Source organism: Pleurodeles waltl, chromosome 10 (assembly GCF_031143425.1).
Source record: "Pleurodeles waltl isolate 20211129_DDA chromosome 10, aPleWal1.hap1.20221129, whole genome shotgun sequence".
Classification (NCBI taxonomy): Eukaryota; Metazoa; Chordata; class Amphibia; order Caudata; family Salamandridae; genus Pleurodeles; species Pleurodeles waltl.
The window spans coordinates 359,726,591-359,740,787 of NC_090449.1; positions in this window are offsets into that span (position 1 = coordinate 359,726,591).

The following is a 14,197-nucleotide window of genomic DNA, read 5'->3' on the forward strand; positions in this document are numbered from 1 at the left end:
CCACTTGCCAGGCCTAAACCTTCCCTTTTCTTACATGTAAGGCACCCCTAAGGTAGGCCCTAGGTAGCCCCAAGAGCAGGGTGCCGTGTATGGATAAGGTAGGACATATAGTAATGTGGTTTATATGTCCTGACAGTGACATGCTGCCAATTTTGTTTTTCACTGTTGCAAGGCCTGTCTCTCTCATAGGATAATATGGGGGCTACCTTTAAATATGATTAAAGTGTAGATTCCCCTAGAGAGTAGATGGACATGTGGAGTTTGGGGTCCCTGAACTCACAATTAAAAAATACATCTTTTAGTAAAGTTGATTTTAAGATTGTGCGTTTGAAAATGCCACTTTTAGAAAGTGAGCATTTTCTTGCTTAAACCATTCTGTGACTCTGCCTTGTTTGTGGATTCCCTGTCTAGGTCAGTTTGTCAGTTGGGCATTTTTCACCTCGCACTAGACAGTGACACAAAGGGGGCTGGGGTGTAACCTGCATTTCCTGGTTAGCCATCTCTGCTAGGAGGGAGGGGTGGAGTGGTCACTCTCATCTGAAAGGACTGTGCCTGCCTCTGACAATGCCGGCTCCAACCCCCTGCTGTGTGTCTGATGCCTTGCCTGGGCAAGGCAGGATTTCACAAGTAGGTGTGAGTCCCCTTTGAAGAAAGGTGACTTAAAAGACTAAAATGGGTATAAGAAGGGCACCCAAATCTACAGACATTAGAAACACTTCTGGAACCAAGAGGAACCTCTGCCTGGAGAAGAGCTGATAGCTGAGGAAGAAGTGCTGCCCTTCCTGTGACTGTGCTTTGTGGAGCTTTACTGCAGTGCTGCTTTTGCCAGAGTAAGAGGGCAAAGACTGGACTTTGTGTGCCTTCCATCTTGTGAAGAAATCTCCAAGGGCTTGAGTTAGAGCTTGCCTCCTGTTGTTTGAAGTCTCAGGGACAGCAAAGACTTCTCTCTGCCAGCACCTGGAGTCTCTGGAGAGACTCCTTCCCCGACCAGTGGTGCCCTATCCAGTCCCTGGGCCCTTGAAAGGAAAGCTGGTTGAATCCAAGGAAATTGACTTTGGACGACTTCGGACAGACGCCGCTGCTGAATCCGGTAACGCTGCCTGCACCTGACGCCGTGACCTTCGCTGGAAAGCGACGCTCATCGCAGCCCCGATGCCGCAGCAGCCCCGCTGAAGTCCGCGACTCCGTGGAAGTCGCCGCACCACGTCGTGACCGACGCCGCTCGAAGTGCACGGATTCAACGGACGCCGCGATTCCCGACTTTGCGCATCGGCTGGTTTTCACTCTTCACCAAAGGTACTGTACTTGGGGGTCTGCACGACTCCGTGTCCGGTGCCGGTGGTGTCGGCTTGTTGGGAACGACTCCGTCACGACGCCGTGTTAACTTCTCGTCGAAGCATTTTTGTTTCTAAGCGCTATTTTTGAGTTTAGTCCTTAAAAATTCATAACTGGACTTGTGTATGTCGGATTTTTGTCGTTTTGGTCTTGTTTTGTTTAGATAAATATTTCCTATTTTTCGCAACCAGTGTTGTGTCATTTTGTAGTGTTTTCATGAAGTTACTGTGTGTGTTGGTACAAATACTTTACACCTAGCGCTCTGAAGTTAAGCCTACTGCTCTGCCAAGCTACCAAGGGGGTAAGCAGGGGTTCGCTGAGGGTGATTCTCTTTTACCCTGACTAGAGTGAGGGTCCTTGCTTGGACGGGAGGTAACCTGACTGTCAACCAAGGACCCCATTTCTAACATTTACTAATTCTACGGAAAATCTGTTGTATTACTACAAAACCCTTTTTCTGTTTTTTCTTTGAAGCATATTATATTACATTATGATTATGTTAATTGTACATACTATTTTCATCATGGGAATATAGGTGCCATATTTTAAAACTGAAACCTGAAATAAAGACCCTGCTAAATGATCAGTAATGCTGACATAATCACAATATATGACAAATAGTTAATTACGCATAACCCATCTTATGATCTCAGGGGAGAGCCCCCAACTTTTTACAATAAAAAGGAGAAAAACTCCAATGGATTCGTAATGTGCCACATCCGAAGTGAGAAATACTGGAAATCCTAATACTACATGTCTTCTCATAACATATTGGCTGACCTAATTTGCTATTGTTTTAATGGTTCATCTCACAGAAAGGAGAAATAAAAACAAGTAGTCTGTTGTTCATATCTGTGATAAGCCATCTTCATCAGCATGTTTAAAAGGGGAGGAAATTGCTTATTGGTGGACTATCAAAATGCTTCATCCAACTAATATTCAATTGTAATAAATATCTATTTTGTTTGCTCCCCATTGAACATTTTAGAAACAGCTTCAAGTATTTGGAATTTAAATAGTGAGAAATGAACAGTGTCTGAAAATGAGTTGCTATTGTTGACTTAGAGTTGCCTGTGAATTTATTGATTTAGCATCATTCTGTCAAAGCTTCATTTACTTTTTTTAGGCTTGTAAAAATCTATTAGTCACAAGGACATTCTGAATGTTAAATGCAAAAAGTAGTATCAACGCTTGTAAAATTCTTGAGCATGATTTGTTGACCTATGTATGCATGATATACAATTTCTCGTATGATGCTATTCCCACAATGTGAGTAGTTCAAAGACTAAATGTTCTGAAATGTTGACCTTTGCCAATTCCTGTAGTTGTGATTATTATAAATATATGAATCTCGTGATGAGGAATCATGTCCCTTAAATTGCTGATTGAATTGTTGCTAAGTGTACATCAGATGTTTTAAAACATGTTTTAACTTTTCATACATTTTAATAACATTCAGTTATTTTTGAGTATTTTTTATATATCTTAGCTTAGCCGACATGTTTGAGATTTAGCAAATCTTTTGACCAAGAACATGTTAATGCATGCTCAATTATTGTTTCTGCTTCTGTTCTCCAAACATCCAGTGGACAGCCTCTGAACAGAGAAGTACTAACCATTTGTTCAGCTGTTGTACATGTCTGATTTTCCAAAATACTTTGAGTCCCAACAATTAACATTGTGACAAATGCTATTTTAATGCATGTGTGAGGAAGCTGGAGAAATAAGGTAAATACTTTTGGTCATTGTCTTTAATATAAAGATCCATTGCTCTTTTATGTTCAATGACTTTTGAATTCCCATCTAGAAAATTCTCACTATTAAGTTTTGTTTTGATTAACAGTTTTCTTTTGTTACAGTATTAACATCTGAATGTTTTGTACAAAATCCTCTTGTATTTTATACCAACCCAACAAAATCATAGACATGGCAATAGTTTATAAACAAACCATTCCATCAAGATGAGTCCTAAAATAACCATGACATGGAACTGATTTTGCAGGTAGCTGGGCACCGTGAAAACCTGGCAAATAAGTTCCATCTCATGGTTCTTATAGCAGTGAGGGACATTCATGATTAGTGAGATCATTTTGGGAGGCACCTAACTTCAAGACACCCTTGCCGCTCAAGTCCTTGCCTTTTCTTAATTTTTTCATAAAGATAGAAAACATCACTATCAAGCTCTTGTAACAAATATTAGAAGCTTTTTTGCTCGTTCTGTTTGTCAAGGACAAGTTCTTGTGAGGCTTGAATTTGTCAAGTTCAAGGTTTTAGGGGCTTGATTTAGCCCCACCTGCAAGTTGCATTTTTCAAAAAACATTTACAAGTACCTTTGATCTTTTGCCATTCATTTTGTACATAGCCAATTGTATCTTTCATCATAAATACGTATAAGCTGAACTGTTGTCACTCCCTCATAATGATTTCACAGTTTGATTTTTGAGTATGTTTTTGCTGGGCATAACCTAGTCCCACCTGTGAGTTGCTCTTTCTAAAGTCACAAATAAAAGTAAGTGAGCTGCACACTTTTTAGACATACATAAGTAAGTTGATTTACCTTTGTCAAGCACTATAAATATAGTGAGTTGTCGAAGTATACATGAATAAGGTGAATCTTTGCTAAACACTCCAAAGGTAGTGCACCGTTCACTGGACGATGCATTACATTTATGTTAGTCTTGGCATCCTTTGGCATGGTCTCCCTAACTTTGTGCCCTCTGACCTTTTGTTTTTTGGATCTAATTTTGCTGGCCTTTAGGGATCTGTACAATTTACCACTTCCGATCAGTGCTAAAGTGCAGTTGCTTTGTCCTCTACCAACATGGTAACATTGGCTTCTCCACAATTGGCACCAACTACAGTAGCCTCTCAAACATGTCTCAAGCCTGCCACTACAGAGCCTTTGTGTACAGTTTTAAACTACCATTTCGACTTGGCAAGTGAACCCACTTGCCAGGCCTAACCCTTCCCTTTTACTGCATGTTAGTCACCCCTACCATAGGTCCTAGTTACCCCCATGAGCACGATGCAGGGATACAGAAGGTTGGACATGTACTTTGCAAGTCTAACATGTTCAGGTAGTAAAAAACTGATAAATTTGTTTTTTACTATTGCAAGGCCTATCTTTCCCGTAGAATAGCATAGGGGTTGCATTTAAACACCTATTAAATGTAATTTCCAAATGGGAAGACATAGAACTATGGAGTTTGGTATCCCTGGACTCACAATTTAAAATCACAACTTATTGTGAAGTCAGATTTTAAATTGTGAGTCTGAAAATGCCCCTTTTAGAAAGTGGGCATTTTCTTATTTTAACCACTCTGTGTGACGTCGCGGACTACTGTGGCGTCCCTTTTTCGGGCCGTGGTTAGGCCGGCAGTCTGTGTTTTGGGATGCCGGAACTGCTGCTGCCTGTTTTCTATCAATTTCTTGGGATTTTGTGCTGCGGTATGGCCCAGGAGGAACATTTCATGCAATGGTTCACCCCTGGCAGCCTCCCTAACTTTCTCTTCCCCACTTACCTTACTTGGATCCTTTTTCTTTCCTTCTTTTCCTTCCTTTTATCCTTCCTTCATGTCTTCTTTCTTCTTGGTTCTCCATGTTGTCTTCTTCTGGGTGGTTGTCTTCCCAGCATGCCTTGTTCCTTTTCCTTTTCTACTTTGTTTTTTTTCTCATTCGTTTCTATGTGGCTTTTCCCAGTCCAGCATGGTGTTGTATGTTCTTCGTGTTTTGTCACTTCCTGTTTTATGGTCTATAAGCATTGCAGTTTCTTCCTTCCTTGCGTTGCAAACACTTCCGCCTTGGTGGTGATCCTCGCTCCTGTATCCAATTTTCTTCTTGCTCTTGCTTATTTTTCCCTGCGGATTTGACTTGGGCAAGATAAGGACAGTGCAACAGCCAGAATGTCCCACACTTGTCTGAGATAAGGAACAGAGGGAGCTGGATAAGGATATATGGGCCCAGGGGGGCTGGTGTTGGGGGCTATCGGACCCTGAGGATTTTCTACTCCGTTTGTTACCTACTCGAGGTAACATTGGACTAGGTGGATGATCTGAGGAGCTGTGATGCGAGCGGAAAGGGAGAATTGAGTTAAAAGAACTAATGGCTAAAGACAAAGACCACAGACCAACCAGCCAGGGGCGGCTGGATAGATTCACGTGGGTGGTGACCCTCCTCCTCCATTGGACTATGTGCCACAGCCCATGCCAGATAACGCAGCTCTTCTTGTTGCCATACAGTCTTCTCGGGTGGCACTTGAGGATAAAGTGGGAGAAGTGCACTTGGAGGTCTCATTATTGCACCAAGACCTCCGCAACCTCACAGAAGTGGTTATATTGGTAGAGATGTGGATATCAGAACTATAAGATGTGGTCACAAATCTCCACTAAGAAGTTAATGAGGCTCAGGCCACTACCAACAAAATGTAATGGAGACTAGAGGACACTGAAAATCGAACCCGTAGGAACAATTTACTTGATTTTGTGGGCTTTCCTGAGGGGATGGAGGCCCCAGGCATGATGCGGTTCCTAGACAAATGGTTATGGTCAGTCTCCCCCGGACACATTTTCTTCCTGCTTTGTTATAGAGTTAGAGCATTGGGCACTGGGGAGCAAGCCCCCTCTAGGAGCCCCGACAGAACTGTGATTGCATGTTTCCTGAACTTTCAGGTCAGAGACAAGATGCTGGCTGAATGGTGCAAGATGGGGGAAGTCTGTCATTTCCAAAATCCTGATATTCTCTGTCTATACCAAGGCGGTACAAAAACAGAGGCGTACCTTTAATGAGGTGAAAGCTAGACTGTGGGGCCTTCACCTGTAATATATGCTCATGTTCCTGGCAAAACTCAAGGTGCTATTCCAGGGGAAATCCAACTTTTCCAAAAGCGAGAAAAGGCATGGTTGGAAGAACACCCCTGACTGTTGAGACAACAAATAGAAGATCCAGCCCCACGCCCCTATATTGTGGAGGGTGCCTAACCAAAGGACAAACAATGATCCAAGAGCAAAGCCAATGCACAGCCCCTCTTTGGGAAGTTTGTTGAGTTAGGCTAATAGGAGGATGTGGTGAGCTACAGACCTCTCTGTCTCCCCTGTGGAGTAGTTAGTCCATGCCTATTTTTCAGGGGTTTCATTCAAAGGGGTTATTGTGGAGTGGGGATGGTGGTGAATTGGGAAACTGTTTTGATGTTTTTTAGTTGCAGAGTTTGGGGGTGCATACACTGGCTTGCCGACTAGTAAGTAGACACGATTCAATTGAGGGAGGTAACTCACTGACAAGGTAACATATGCCTGGTGCTGACAGTGAACTGATACATTGCCTGAAAACTTGGCCACCGAATGGACGAATGCTCTTCTAACAGGCCTTCTGGCTTTTGGTTCCCAAAATAGTGGGACTGCCCCATAAGCAGACAATAGAATGATTTCCATCCTGTCATGGGATAAGATTGGCCTTGGGGATACGGTCAAGAGGGCATTTGTAGCCAAATATAAAAGGAGACTCCAACCATCCATAGTACTCTTGCAGGAAACCCACATTTGGGGAACACAGTGTAGGTTTCTGGGCAGGGGAGCATAGATGATTCTTACACACTCAGGATACATGTTGGGATTTAGGGGAGTAGCTATTCTTATCAGGAATAACCCCCTTCACTGTCTTAGAGCAATGGGTAGAACCACTGGGAAGGTATGTCAGTGTGAGGAGGCTCTATGGATGGTTAGCTAAAATGCTGATTAGTGAATACGCACACCCTTACTTTTACAACTGTTTGAAGACTACAGGAGATACTCTGGTAATCACATTAGCTTGGACAAATCGGTACTGTATCTTCCACAGAGCCTGGGGATTAAATATCTGGGCATATTCATGACTTTACATGAAATGATATAGATATGATATAGTCCAATTCCTCTTCTGTGATCTTGGCCTAGTGGTGGCTATGTGAGATATTGTCAGACACTTGGGAATGTCCTACACTGCAGGAATGAAAAAGAGGCATGGACATGTATACGGTGTCTGAAAAGATCACCTACATCAGTAGTTGTCCAGTAAATGTTCACAAAGTGTGGGGTAAATGGCTGGATTAGTATTCATTAGACATGCTGGAACGTGGGGGGCCAGAGAGGAAGGGTGAGCGGTGATGGCAGTGAATCCGCCTTTGTCTACAATGATTACTAACTCTCCTATAGTTTCTCTTCTCAATGAACATATATGGATGACTATCAGTTTGGGCGTGGTGTGGGTCAAGCAGTTACAGGTCGTGACTTGTCGTGACTTGTTATGAGGATTGGCCTGTGAATATTAAGTGGCTGTCACAAGACTATTGACAACCTTTTGCTTTTGCTCACTGTCAATCGGAAAAAAAAAAATATTTTTTTAAAAAAATCATTGCTTACAGGGGCATAAATAGAGTTAAAAAGGATTGCTGGTCCTGGAAAAATCCCTGGACCTTACTGCGGGTCTATCTGGGACTGAAACAGGTTGACCTGTGTGAACATGAGCAGCATAGTTAAGCCTCAAATGTCCAATTGTTTATTTTAATAATCCCTTCAATATCTTTTCAATAAATATAGTTTTTCTTTGTAGGCAGGAGATAGGGGTTTTTAATTGGATACCCTAGTCCAAGGACTCACCCGCATTTGGAGTACGCTATGCAAGCGTTGAATGGCCGAGGATGAAGCGTGACACCCAGGGGCTGTGTGAGGCCATCCCGTTCTTTTTTGGCAAATGCCCTTTGGGTCCTATCCATGGCTTATTGGGGTAGCTATATCACCCCTATTAGAGGAGTCTCTCAACACTGAGGTGACCTGCTCTTAAGTCGTGGAGTAGTTGGTAAGGGCACATTTGTTTTTTGGGGTATGATTGTTGAATGGAAGAGCTTGAACATGTGCCCTGATTTACAAATCTCTATCCTTACCCCAGCCCTCAAGATAAAAAGGGCACGGTGTTATATAAAAAAAATATGTGTCACAAAATTACATATAAATATATTTGCATAGGAAGAAGCTCCACAAGACCCTTTTGTGGCATCGACAGTCTGTAGACAATAGTCTCAATTATACTAAAAGAGTTTTAATGTAAGGTAAAGTGTACTACCTTAAAAGGAAACTGGGGGAATCATTCCTGTAATATAACTCCTCAAACTTGAACATTCAACAGCTTTTATAACTTCGCCACAGTAACACTATTCAAACAATTTCAATAAGCTAGTGATGCCATTTGCAATGAAATGACAGTGTAAAGAGCCAGTTTGTGATAAAATGCTTATAGGCAAAGACCCCCAACTTCCAACTGCCCAACTTCTTATTGTTATTTCGTTATGAACCATAATACAAACATATTGATTTGCATACTCCCTAAAACACTAGTACCTTGGAAATTAATGGTATACGTTGATGCATTCTATACATTTTGAGACTTCTTGTTCTTTCCCTGGTTATGGATGGCTAACGCAACTATTTTCCATGATAAGCATATTACTCATCTTTTCTCAAGAATTCACAGCTATCCATGGATCATATTGCGTTGAAAACATCACAAGCAGGGATGTAATGGGTGTTGGATGGTTTGAAGTAAAATCATGTTATTCTCATATTAATATTATTGATTTAGGAAGCACAACTACGTTAAATACATTCAAATTAGGATACTTGCACTGGTGGGAACTATTCCTTGCACTTACTAAACATAAACATATTATTTGTATGCTTAGCTGTAAGCCATGTAAATGGAGAACAACTATATTGTCTTGTGAACAATGAACACATAAGTGAATGGCATGCTTCCATTACCTTTTGATATATGGCTTTAAGAATTTGAAAAAACACCCACAAAGCAATGTTCATCTATAACTATGTGGGTGTGTAGGAGAAGTTAATTATTTACAGGAACAAATACTTATGCCTTTGATGAATACAAAATTAAAAATGTTCCATTGACGCAATGCTTTCCTGCACACAATATACATATTTATTTACTTGGGAAAAGAAAGGTCAATGCCAAAATAAGAATTCACAAAATGTTCAGAGGATTCCGCCACGAATGCCTTAAATGTTGCAGCGTTCTAATTGTCACCTGAGAAGTTTGGTGAAATCCTAGAGTGCATTAAACTAGCCCATGCAAAGCATAAATCCTCCGATTTAGCTTGATGAATTTGGCTGTGAATTAGGCCCTTTTTGTTTTCTGGGAAACACATAGAAAATCAAACTGACAACAGCCTTGATAACACACAATAATCAAACCTTCTACCAGGTTACAAATATACTACTAAATCAGAAGCATAATTCTCCTCATTCAAGTTGCCAAGAGGTCACATAGACATTTTTTAAGCATGTCTACAAAGTATATGTAGAATAAGATATGACACCAAAATATGAATTAAGAAAGGGAATAAAAATTAGGGCAAGGTGAAAAGGGGTGGGGGAGGCAGTCTATACGAGCAGGGAGTGTGCACTTCCTGCAGAAGGAATTAAGGGCTATATGTACGAACACTTTTTCCCATAGACACAGAATGGGTAAAAACCTTTGCTACATCTGGCCCTAAAAAACAACCACAATTCAGAGGATGTAAATGTTTTTATAAAAGTTATTTTCAGTTTCAGCTACTATTACATCATTTTAAAGTAATGAAATGCAATTTCTGCCTTCTTTTGCAGGCATAAGGTTTTAACACTTGAAGAAAATATTCAGCTAAAAGAGATGCAGTAGATGTACACAATTTGCTGTAAGTTTTTTTGTCAGTTTCAAATGCTTAACAAAACAGTTAAAGTTGACAATAATTGTTCTTCAGACTGGCTATTTGACCACATTTTCAATATTCAATGGTAAGGAAAAAATGATTATTATAATGTTTTGTTTGCAAAGACATCTGCAGTGAAAGACTGCTGAGACAAATGTAACTTTTTTGTTTCTCTATTTTGAGATTAATTAAGGTTGTTCTCTATATTTATTTAATTGAAACTTTGAGAGCAAGCTTACTTTGCCTGTTGGTAGAAATCACCTGTATTTTGTGGTATTTAATTTTTATACGTGTCCCCTTGATATCTGCATCACACTTTGGCAGGGTGGTTGTCAGTTATTAATTCCACTGCCAAATTGCATTGTGAAGGACATGGGAGTGTTGATGTCAATTTACAAGGACAACCTTGAATAACTGAAGCATTAATGGTATTGCATCTATATCTTTGATGTCTGATGTTTAACAGTGTAAACAATGCCTGAATTCCGAATGATCCATTCAAATGCATAAATCGTAACTAGAGAACATGTTTATTAGAATGATCTTCAAAAGAAATGGTAATAATGTGTTATTTTGTACATATATACATATGTACAATTGAGCTGATCTCATATACTGTGTTGTCCACCACCTGCTATGGATTTGTTACTCAGATATAGAAAATGATGGGGCTTAAACACGTGTGCACACACACACAAACACGGATAGTGTAAAGGAAATGAGTTCCCTAAAGGTAAGTGAGCATTCTTTTCCAACCAGCAGTAGGATTGGAACATTCTGCTTTTAAATTATTTGTGGGTGCAATCTTGCTTTCACAGACGTTTGCAGAAATGAGAGCCAATTACATGGAAAGTGTCAGTATCCTAGATGAAACTTCCAAGCAGGTGGTTGGAATATGTCCCTTGGGTGCAATCTCACATTTACATTTCTTTAGAATCAAATAATTCTCTGGTGTCCTTATTGTGATCTCCATGATGTCCTGAAGAGAGGTAGTGTTGACTTTATCAATCAGTCTCAGAATTAGTTGATGCCAGGAAGGCATCAGAAGGATGCTAAGAACCGGCTACACGCTTGTCAGGATTCCCATCACTTCCTGCCTCTAAATTGTGTCTTCAGGTCATAGGGTTCTTTCGGAGGGGATGGCGCTCCAGTCAAATTTTGCATTGTGACTAATTGTTTTTGTTGGTCTTCATACTCCTCAAAGTGTCTATGGATGTATTATTAAGTTCTCAATAATTTCTGTTGATGTTTGGGTGTCCAACAGTTTTATTGTTTCTTACGGTCTGTTGATGTTATGTTTAAACAATACTATGCAAAGGGGTGGGCTCCTAGGAAGGTATTGCTATAAGAGGTCTCAAAGTCAAGATGAGAACCTTCTTTCATCCATGATCAATAAGTACATATAAGCGCCCTTCTCCTTGGGACAAAAATGCTATTGTTAATAAAATCCTTAGAATTTAGGACCTAATTCACAAATTAATTAGCAATGTTTTTCCATTGTAGAGTACAGCTTGAAATTTGCATAAATACTACATTGGTTTTGGTCACATCACTAAGGAATGCCTTCTTTCTCCTTTGTACATGTAAGCTTGCCAATAAAATGCTTTTGGGGATGTCTACTTTCTAAAAACACATTTCATTATAAACAGATCCAAAAGTTGTAAATTGATTTTTCATAATATGAATTTGTTATTAGCTTGTTATGTTAGTTTGAAATTGTAAATTTTAAGGCTATTCTACCATGTCCAGTGTTGAGCTCCTCCCAGATGTTGATGTACTATATTTTAATGAAAACAGTTTTCACTAATTCTTTCATAAACATATGCTTTGAGATTCAAAGAGCTCAGTAGTGTTCTATTGATTGTAAACTTGAAAATATCTCAATCATCCATATAGGCAAAAAGTCTGACATATCTAGGGAAACATACTTCCAAAATCGTCTGTTTGTCTTTTGACTCTACCGTTCCCTGCTGTACCTTGACCACAGAGATTTAATGGAGAGTTACATTGCTATTATTCTATACTGACAACAGAACTAAGAAACATATTGCAAAAGAGACATTGGAACATTTGAAGGTTGAGAGGAGAGCTCAATTGAATACAATATAGCAGCACTGGATTATAAACATTTGTACAGTCTTCTTGCTGTCTGGATTGCAATGCCCTGATTTACAGCCTCTGCCTCGTTTTCTCTACTGCATTGTAAAGGTACGCAGATTGCATGGGAAAATGAGACCATGAGGACTTTGTGAAAGCACATGTCGAGCTTTCTTCCCTCCACACACGTGCTTCACAGTGACATTGAAATCACAGTAGTTGGCATGGGAGAACACTCCTCAGAGCCAGTTCTCCCTCAGCTCTGCCAAAGGATGAAAAGTAAGTTGTCAAAGCTGGGCGACAATCAGTGAAAGACTCCAGCCTTCTTTCATCTCCTTCTAAGTCTGTCTGATGTTTGTCAGTATGTGCAGCAACAACCTCTAAACATACACAGCAGGAGATGTGAAAGTCTCAGAAGCTTCTAAACCATCAAGTTGAGTGGAAAAACCCCACTCTGTCCTGGGAGCCCTTTTGCTTTAATTGGGAATTTCCATCCTCATGTGTCAGAATTGTATAACCTGCAGTAGCGGGCTATACTTGCTAGTAAAGGCCTGCTACCATGGCATGGGCCTAAAATGCTGGAGCGGTTCTTTAATAGACAGTATTGCCACTACAGCAGACTATAAGACTTTAATACATGGGAATCTGCAATCCCTGTATAGAACTGGTCTCTCATGTCTTTATTATAGGCATATTTTGACACACCGAGTCACCTATTGTAAATAAATGACACCAGGACTGAAATGTAATAACTTTTTTCAGTTGAATTCTAACATCACAATGCCTGCGGCCATTGTCAGCAGTTGAGCAGGACACGGAGCATAATTTAGGTAGGTGTTTAAGGAACAAAAAGATGCTTTCACAGTCCTGTTATATTTTTCTAGCTGTACATTGAAGAAGAAAGTAATGTTTATGGTGACATGTTTATTTTTTGCACACCATATGTAATTATAGAAAAGTTAGAATCTTTCTGCAGGTTTTTAGACATTCCAAGCCACTGCACCTTATTTAAAAAACATGTTTTCACAACAAATATCTAGCAGCTTTTTGATAGGTTTGATTTCACACTAGAGATTCTATTTGTAATCTTCATGTTTGCAAACAAGCTCTGTCTTTCATATGAAAGAGCTATGCTCCAAGGATTTTAGTGGTTTGTTAGTAAAAGGAATGGTGTGACCATGTAATGAAAGGAATAAAGTACACCTTGCTGTACATGATAGGGATATTTCAAGTCACCTCAGAGGTCCATAACCTTATATGTAAACTCTGCCTTTTGCCTCGCTCTTCTACATGGTCACAAAACCCATTGGTGACTCGCAATGTTGGGATGCAGTGTATTTAAAATATTGCACATTTACTTTGAAGCTTTGCATGCCATAATAGTGAAAAAGTATTATTTTTGTTTCACTGCAGCAATGTTTACCTCTCCCATAGGATAACATTTTGTTACTTTATTACATTTCAATATTGAAAACTTTCAATTGAGAGCAGGTAGGAATCTTAATTCTGATGTACAGAAAATTGTTATTTGAAACCCTATTTAATTGTAACGTTGGAATGTAAATCACAATTCAGAAAATGCTGCTTTTATAAAGTTGAATTTAACCATTTGGTGTCTGCTGCCTATGTGCTGGGTCATGAGACTAGGTGTAGCTGGTAGATGGTCTTTGTGTGTTGCTCCCAGACAAAGAGAAAAAGAGAAATAAGTGTTGGCAGGGTGGGCCATCACTGACTTGATGAGGGGGAGGAGTTGTCACCTGTCACACTAATACTTCACAGAGCATCTGCATGAGCACACTCACTAGGGTTTGACCATAGTCTATTGTGACCCCAAGTAAGCTGGAGCCAGGGGCGTAGGAAATTCCAAACACCTGGGGGTGAAATCCTCCAAATCCCTTCATTACTTCAAAGTGTGCACCAGGTATAAATAAAGGCCTGTCAGAACCAACTCTTCAATACACCTCTGGACCTGTAGAATACTCAGAAGGACTGCTGTGCTATTCTGCAAGAAGGACTGCTAATCTGTTGCCC